At 46.2% G+C, this 9,453-nt stretch overlaps 1 pseudogene; it reads right to left on the minus strand.

Moving 5' to 3' along the window:
* Positions 1-3,459: 3,459 nt before the first annotated feature.
* Positions 3,460-4,542, minus strand: LOC115317969 (annotated as a pseudogene).
* Between the last annotated feature and the right edge of the window lie 4,911 nt (positions 4,543-9,453).

Raw genomic sequence — 9,453 nt, forward strand, 5'->3', positions numbered from 1 at the left:
CTGAGTTCTTGAGGAGCAAATCGCCGCCACATCGTCCGCATATGCCAGGACCTTGATGGAGCTAGACGACAGGGAAAGCCCCTGAATGTTCGCGTCGTTAGCTATCGCTCTGCACAGAGGTTCCAGATACAGCGCAAAAATGGGCGACATTGGGCAGCCCTGTCGCACTGACCCCGACACAGGGATGGGGGCCGTTCCGTTCCCGTTCACGAGCAGTCGGGTAGTAACGTCACGATAGCACAATCGTACAAAGCGCAAAAGTCGCTCACCAATCCCGCACTGCTCCAAAAGTCCGAACAAAAACGCGTGGCACACTCTGTCAAAGGCCTTGCTCAGATCCACCTGCAACACCGCCAAAGGACACCCCAGCACCTCCGCCGCCTCACACACTATTCGCATTGCGTGGAGCTTCGTTCCTATCGTCCTTCCCGCAATGCCGTACGTCTCATGCTTGCCAATTACGTCTTCCAAGCGAATTTCTAGCCGGTTTGCTAGAATCTTGGCCAATATTTTGTAATCACTTGTCAACAGGCTAATGTGTCTGAACTGATCAACAGTTGCGGTCTTCTCTGAATTCTTCTCCGGTATGAGAACAGTGACCGCTTGTCGCATGGATGGCGGAAGGAGGTCCCTGCGGAATATGTCCTCGTCTATGTCGCGAAGAATTGGACCCAGTCGAGCCGAGAAGGTCTTGTAAAAAAGACTGCCCAGTCCATCGATTCCAGGAGATTTACATGGTGCCAAGTTTTTTATAGCCTCTTCCACCTGAGACGTGGCGATCTGACTGTTGATCTGTCGTTTGATCTGGTCCGACAGTCCTTGCAGAGGCTTTCCGAACTGCCGAGGGGGCTGTGCTCCTTTCTTTTCCGAGAAAAGGTCCGTGTACGAGTTTACAAAAGCCTCCTCGATCGCTTCCTGCTCGCTGACCACGGAGTCTCCTATCCACAGGGTAGTTATCCTATTTCAACTGGCGTGCTGCCGTTCCCTCGTTTTGAATATTTTGGCCGGTTCCTCTTCTTTCTCCAGGGCCGTGGTTCTGCTGCGGATTATAGCACCTCGGTATTCTCGCTCTAAGATACCCAGAAGGCGACCCTTACATTCACGTATGTCTTTTGTGAAGACGCCTGGCGTCAAGTTTTCTTCCGCAATCAGCAAGCATAGATTCTTTTTGAATAGGCGTTTTTCTTCTTTGATCTGCCTTCATTTTACTGTAGCGATATGCTTCCGCCTTCACCTCGTCTTTGAATTCTTCCCATGTTACCGCATCTGCTGGTCTCCCCTTAAATTTATTTTCCATGGCAGTGTCTATTTTTGTTTTAAGCTCCTCGTCCTCGTGAAGGCTCTCATTCAACTTCCACCCGCTCCCCTCTGACCTCTTTTGTTTGAAGATGGTTTCCTGAACTGGACTGCCACGAAAGCATGGTCTGAAAAGGCTAAAGGTTGAACTAGGTCTTTTGAGTTCGACAGAAAGAATTCGCTTGATATGTACATCCTGTCCAGCCGGGCGTGGCAGAATACGTGAAGTCACCCAGGTTTTTTTTCTTTTTTTGAGTCTGGTAGAATCTATGCTTGGAACATAACGGTTCATAAGTTCAAGCAGCTTGTTCTTAAATACACACCGTAATTTGTGGACGTCGTAATCTTCAGCTAGGCATTCAAAGACCGGCAAGTGGTCAAGCAGCTGCTGATATATACTAGTATAGTCGCCTTTCTCGAAGAAAAAAACTTTCCTTGATGCGCATGTCGTCGGTAGGATGATTCCTGATTTGACATTTGCATTGACGGCTTTATGATCACTTATTCCTGGTATAATGGTGACGGAATCTATAAGGTTGGGTGAACTGCAAAACAAAAGGTCTAATATGTTATTATTCCGAGTTGGATCCTTTACATACTGTAACAGTCCGTAAGTATCTACGATGTTTTTCTTTTCTAGGTTAATGCGACTACTAACTTTGCATGAACAAATGCCATCATTTCATTTCAATTATGGCAGGTTAAAGTCACCTGCAAGTAAACTAGGGTGCCGAGAGGCCTCCGAAACGATTTCAAACAACGATTGTAACGTCTTTAAATCTGAATTCGGTGGCCGATAAAACGTTCCGACAGCGTACGACGAATTGTCAGATAAAGTAACTGAGCACCAAATTGACTGGACATCGTCATGATCAATATCTAGCCTAGATGATTTTAGAGAGGAATCAACTAGCAAAAAAAACGCCTCCCCCGAGGCTGGGCCTATCCTTCCGATAAACAATAAATTCCTTTGGAAACACCTCACTATCGGCGATAGTCGGGCTCAGCCACGATTGTGTACCAAATACGATATCAGCTTTTACAGACTCAAGCAGGGCAGTGAACTCACCAACTTTGTTTATTACACTTCTGCAGTTTATTACGACAGGAACCAGATCGCAGCAGCATTTTTCTTATTCTTACTGGGGCGTCATTGTTTCAAGAGTGGAACGACCTCTTCTTTTTTTGTGTCCCATGTGAAAGTCTTTCCGTTAATAACAAGCTTATCATAAGTTAGCTTTACCTTGTTATTACTATCTGCTTTTTTAACCTTCGCGTATTCCCACAATCGCCTTTGAATATCTCGGGTCTCAGGGGAATAATCATTATCAACGCTGTAGCACGACCCCTTGAACTTCTTAGCGTTTGATAAGACGTCCTGTTGTTCCTTATACGATGCGAAATTTACAATGATTGGCCTTTTAAACTTTTCATTGTATCTACCAACACGATGTGCTCTTTGAACCGTCTTTAGTTCGATCCCCAAATTAGGCTTGCAAATACTTTTAACCAAGCTTTCCGACTGGTTTAAGAGACTTTGACTTGTAAGTCAAAGTCTCTTAAAAGCCACTCTAGTTCTGCGCGGCTCGCATCCGAACGTAAGCGCTTGGAGCAATCTGTCGCGTGAAGCACACAATTGCAATCACCTGCCAGAATAATCTTGCAGAGAGTATCGAGATATTGGCGGAAAGTTTTGAAGAACTCTCTTCTGTCGGCCGCCTCGTTCGGCGCGTAAACGGACACCAGCTTGTGCAGTTCTCCCCAGTAAACCACTTCTATTCCACAAAAGCGCCCATTCCTATACGTCTCCCACAGTGGGCAGATCGTGATGTCTTCGTCCTTTCTAATCATAATAGCGGTGACCCCGCTGTGTGCGATCGCCTTAGAGAAGAAGATTTCGCAGTGCCTTCCTTCAAAGCGAGACATGGCTTCCAGTTGTTGGTTTGTGCATAGTTTGGTTTCCTGTAGAAATACAGCGTCTACTCTCTTCCTTAGGATCAGATTCAGCACCCATTGTTTTCTTATCTGTGCTACCAGGCTAACACAATTAAGCGTTGCACACTTGAAAGGTTTGAGAGGTCGCATTGAGAGAAGATTCCTACCTCAAAAAACGGCGGCGCTAATCAGTCAAGTTGGCGCCGAAACGGCTCCCGGAATGCTCTCCTAATCCCCGTGCAGGGGGACGGCGTTCTCCGACGATTCACCCTTCCCCCCGGGATGTGCATCTAGCGGGGGAAACTGCTCGGCCGTTTTTGGCTTTTGCCGCGCACTTTGGCGTGTGACCTTGCTTGTCCCCTTGGAGCTTGCCCCTTGTTCTGGTGGGCGCGTTTTCAACGGAGCGGCTGCCGGCGCTGGCGGGTTGGTCAGCCGCTGCGGTGGGGCTGTCTCCTTTGTGGCGCGTGCAACGTCCATGGCCTGTTCTTCCTCTACGGGCTCCGACCCCTCTTCACTGCTTTCTTTGGGTGTTGCCGCCTCCGTTTGGTTAGAGACTGGTGCATCCGCTCGTCCCGCCTCGTCCGTGCCGTTCGATCCGCTTCCGGTACATTCCCCGTCATCCAGGAGGTCGCTTTCTAGCGGCATGTTCGCCTGGCACTTGGTCTTGGCGGCGTACATGGGCACACACTCCGATTCCAAGTGGCCTTAACTTCTGCAATGACGGCACCAGGACGCCCGGCATTGCCTTCGCATGTGCCCCAGTTGGCCGCAGCGGAGACACATCGGCAGTCGGTCTGGGACATATAAAAAAATAGGATATCCAGCCACTTTCCACTGATGTGGTAGGTCTTCCTTCCCTTTTCCCTCCTTCATCGTGATTGTGACAAACCTTGTCGACGTCTCGACTTCGTATTCTCCGCTCGAAGACTTCCATTTTTCCCTGCAAATTTTCGTCACGTTTCCATACTCCACGAGGGCCTTGCACACCTCTTCATCGGGCACGAACGTGGGGAGCCAGTTGACTCGTACCACGGCTTCTTTTAAGTTGGGGTCAATGACAATGCATCGTTTTCCTTTCACCGTAATCTCCTTCAGAGCGACGAGGCGTTCCGTATTGTCAGTGGAGTCCAGCGTGCAGACCGACACGTGGTTGAACTGGAAAGCTCCCAGTCCAACCACGTGCTTCATGCCGACAGTTTCCTCAAGCGCTTCGGCGAAGTCCTGCGTGCGATAAGGCCTACCTTGAGGGTCCCCGGGTAGAAACACCGTCTCCGCCAGCCTCTTTCCCCTCGGTAGCATACGCATGATCATCGGTTGACTTGATGTGTTTTCTAGAAGTATAGATGTTTGCTGAATTCGTTTCGAAACATTGTACACTTAGTTTCGTATTTAATATTTTGCGACGTGTTCAGGACTTCTTCATAATATTATGGCAATATTGACGTGCGCAATAATGTATTATTACTGCGTCTTTTATAAGTTTTATAATCCGGTTTGCTTATTCTTTTATTTGAAACGTTTGGAAGATACGAAAACAATCTCATCGAATCAACAGCCTATGTTTCGCACGGTTTGCCGGGCGTGTCGGCTGTGTGCGCATAGAGTAATATACAAAAGGTAAAGAGCGGACACTGCCATAGGCCCCAGCGGCCCAGATAGACGAGTGACAGGTAGCGCTCCTAGCGGACGGCATTAAACGCAATCTAGTTCTGGTTCCGCTCAAGTTAGTTTCGGTTTCAGTTTGGGTGTTTTTGCTCCGGTTCTCCGGTACCCTTTTCGTTCTCCCCATCTTGTCTTCTTGCGTCGCTCCTCGCTACGCGCTCGGGAGCTCTCCGGCTTCCGGAGCCGCTGTTTCTTTTATTTAATGTTAACGCAGTTTTATTTTAATTTTTACGAAATAATCCGTGCAAAATGTGTAAAATATAATTTCTACTTCAGAAAAGAGTTGCGTATATCTTGTTTGTTTGTTTTTTTCTACTGTAAAACATTGAAGTTACACAACCTCCACATTGACTCCTGACTGGTGTAGCATTCTGGGGTTCGAAAATAGTTTATTGGACCACATTCGTATATACATGATTTACTTCAGACGCTCTGTATGTTTTAGAAGAAACAGATACTAATACTCACAAAAATAAAGGAATATGAAGGAGTTCGGTATATCGTACACTTCTTAATAGGCTTTTAGCGGAACCAAGTTAACAAAAAATTTCGACATGGAACATGCTGAATGGTCCATTCACTTTCACGCCAACTCGGGCTCGGGAAGTAAGTCCAGAAATGAATAAGACATCGCTATCACTAACAGTCGTAAGAGTAGAATAAGAGTGCAAAACACACAGCGAAGAGTACGAATTCCCAATTTCCGGCTATTATAAAACATACGAATTGGCATAGCCTGAAACATGCTGCAGGCGAGCCAATACAAAACACTGAGAACTTTATTTGGAATCTGACAATATTCAATGTTCCTAAACATTCCTCGAAATAAGAAAGTATGGCTCAAAAAAGCGCTAAAAAACTATAGACAGTGGATACAAAAGTGGATACACTTTCTTTCTTATATCTACAGCATCTATACACTATTTTCTATAGAAATAATCTAGAAAGTGGGTAAATATGTTTGCAAAAGGGCCGTGATACACATTTGCTGGAAATAAGAGAAACACTTTTTTCGAGTGCAAGCTGCACCACTCAATTAATACGCACCTTCTGTTTCTGATTTGGCAACCACCTCCGTTAATACACTGTTAACAGTTAAACTTGTCTAGTTGCCTCACATCAACTGAAGTGTGTAACCAAACTTTGTCCAGGTTCCGGTTAAGAAATCGAACATGCCAACACAAGCGTACCCAGACCTGAAAGTGTGTGATACAAGGCAGCACACACTCCTCAAACATGCACCATGCTCTCTACTACGGCAAGAAAGCGATTTTCTAGTTGCTGAAGGAAATTAAAGGCAGCCTAGGATGGTATATTAGATTCCCGAAGAGCTTTCCAGGCACGTGATATGCTTTAAAGGGACCATGAAGGCAATTTAATTGTTTTTAAAAAAGAAGGTGTTTTCGGAAGTATTGGTGTCCTGGCATGCCACACAATTTTTTCTAGAACGTTATGACACTTATTTCTGTAGCTGCAAATAAATTTGCGAAACCGAAACAAACATTCAGATTTCTTCCTTTTTTCGCCTCTGGAAATAGAAGTGACGTCAGGGAGCACTGTCGGCATCGGTAGGATTTAGTGCACACTCAGTGTGGTTCCCGTGGTTCGCTCTAGTGCACGGCGGTCTGTGAAGAAATCCTGGAAGAAATGGACGACAACGCCGCGCTCGCAAACGAGTTTGAGCTCCCGTTCAGCGACCTCACGCCGACTGAACGGGAGATGCAGCTAAGGACGCAGAATTCTGGATTGGCGACCGATGCAGCAATGCGCAGCATTGCTGCATCGGTCGCAGTTTATGCAAACTAACGTCGCCCGATCGACTGCACGTCTTTAGCCGACCTGTCGCGCAACCTACTATTGCACATAAACGCGGCATGATTGGTGAGACACCACTTCGCAAAGCGAATACGAGACGACGCACGAAACCAAAACCAAAAGTCCGCCGCCCCCGGCGCTCGTACCTCTTTTTCTTTTTTTGTCCATGGTTGCTCGATGCTTGTTACGCGCCCGAGGTAGCAGTGCGGGATGCGTTCTACCAGTGACAAACGGAGGGATCGCTTCAGATTATGCTTTTATACACGGTATGAAACCTATTACTTCCCAAATACAACTTCAAAATATTATCCAACGTTCAAATAAACTTTTTTCATCAGGTCTCACCACCGAAATTGAAACCAAGAGCGCGTCCATCGTTTCAACCAATCGCCAGACGAGGATCCCGTTGTCGTCACGCTTCAACGGCACACTTTAGTTCACCTTTCTGCCGCCGCCTCGGTGGGGTCTCAGACATCGTTCCCGGCGCTATTATTACCGCGCCTGTTTGCTCGACTGGTGCGGCACCCAAAGTTCTGTTCGGGCTAGAACTTGGTCAACGGTATCTGAGACGTGCCTGACATCCATTTCAATCGTCGAATAAAACTTTGAAACTGCCTTCATGGTCCCTTTAAGCACAAGAAAGTACTGGTGAGGCCTGGCCAAGCGGTCAGACTCTTCCCTCAGCGGCTGAGAACAGCCACAGCTCTGGGTTGTCAGTTCAAAGAATTGCTTGATCAAATAGCCCCTAACGTAACAAGTGGACGAGTCATCAAATATGTTAAACCTGAGCTCTGATGTCAGCTCAGAAATATCTTCGAGTGGTGGGAAGTTATCAACTGGAAGACATTCCATATTGTCTGCAATTGAACTTTCTTGATGCAAAAATATTGGCAACTCCTTCAAGAGGTCAGCTTTGTAATCCTCTACGTTTCCATTGTTTAACAGTTTAAACAGTTCCTTTATCCCTATCTATTTCAGTCCTAAGGTGAACTGATACACCTTTGGGTTTGTATTGCAGCCCTGCATTTGTCATATAGCTCCAAGAATTTTCTCAAGTGGGTCTTGCTGCAGGCGTCGTGTAAGTAAGAACTTAAAGTCATGCCTATTTGAAAGCTCCTCCCAGAGCATGAGGACACTCTTTATAGTAACATGCCACCCTATGATGGTTTGTGCCTGCATCCTACTTTCGAACTTCCATGCTGAAATCCATCCGAGTCGCAGGTGAAGGAAATCAAATACCTCAGATTCTCCTTTCAGAATGGCAAGACGCAACTTCGACCCTGTCTTCTTGAATTGTGAGCTATTTAGAAAGCTGTCCATTCTATCGCAAAAATAGGCTGTAGCATGGCTGCCTTAGGAAGCTCCTTGGCATAAACAATGAATAGGATTGTAAGACAGACTGAGGCACTCATTACCTCTGCGGCACGTTTTACTTTCATGTTATTGAAAGGGTTTTGAAAAATGTGTCTTTCAGTGAGCTTCGGAGCCAATCGCAACCTCATCTCATTGGTAGAACGATAAAATTTAACAATATGGGACCACTCAATGACCTCACTTCCATTGCAAAATTTGTATGCTTGGAGATTGTTCCTGATTGTTTTGATAAGATGCGGAACATCAAAGATAAAGTAAACATATTCGTTATCACCTTAAAAAACACGGCTTACCCACAGACACTGGTTGGCCAAGCTTACGGTTGAAGCCCCCTGATCACAGGTCAAAGCCTTTACTGCGAAGCCAGTCTTAAGCTCTTGCAATAAGAGAAATATGGAGACTGCGGAAAACAGAAAACGGTGTTGAAGTGTGCTCGCACAACAGTGTATGCAAGTGGCTGAACCTACCTCCTGGAAATTCCAGAGAGCACAGCGCAGCAACCAAGGATCTATCTGAAACACCGTTCAACACCGTCATCTCTAAATCCAAAGACAATGTTGTTCGCAGAATCATAAGTCAAGTCCCTTTTCAAAGAAATGTAATCAAAAATCAAGATACACGCATGATTGCAGCCCGACAGCCGGACGGAAACAACAGCGCGAGAAGCACAAGCCGCTCAGCTCCACATTCTTAAAAAAAAGAGAAAATCGCTATGACTCTCTTTGGGGGGTATTGGCGCGCCGCAGAATTGACTCCTCCACGACACCAGTTTGTAGAGTCCCTCGACTCTTTTTTTTAAAGAGAGTCTCCACGACTCCCTGTTGGGGGTCTTTGCGCGCTACAGATTTGACTTCTCCACGACTCCAGTTTGTAGAGTCACTTGACTCTTATTTAAAAAAAAGTCCTGCGACTCTCATCACACTGGAGTCATGGTATTGTATGGGCGACTCCGGGTGACGTAGTGAACTGCGACTCTATAACGACTTTTAGCCAACGGAGAAAAAGAGTCCCACGACTCCTTTATGGTAATCCCCGTGACTCTGTAACGAGAGATGTGAGGACCCTCCTTTTATGAAGATTCCCCCGACTCCTATCGCAAAAAAGTCATAGGAGCGTATGAGCGACTCTCCGAAAGATAGTCAGTGCTCACTCTCACTTTGTCTGGAGTATAGCAGCCCTAGTCAAGTATCAGTTTGTTGAACAAAGGGAGGCATTATGACCGTTAGGAGACCTCTTGCCACCTGCAAGGTTCAACTTGAATTTCACTAAAATAAGGGTAGTAGCATCAACTGTGTGGAAGTATAAAAGTTGAAATGGAAACTTCGATTCCACCTAAAAGAAGCGGTAACATCAATTGTCTGCAAGTGTAAA

The sequence above is a fragment of the Ixodes scapularis genome, unplaced genomic scaffold, assembly GCF_016920785.2.
Source record: "Ixodes scapularis isolate PalLabHiFi unplaced genomic scaffold, ASM1692078v2 ptg000490l_1___fragment_3__unscaffolded, whole genome shotgun sequence".
Classification (NCBI taxonomy): Eukaryota; Metazoa; Arthropoda; class Arachnida; order Ixodida; family Ixodidae; genus Ixodes; species Ixodes scapularis.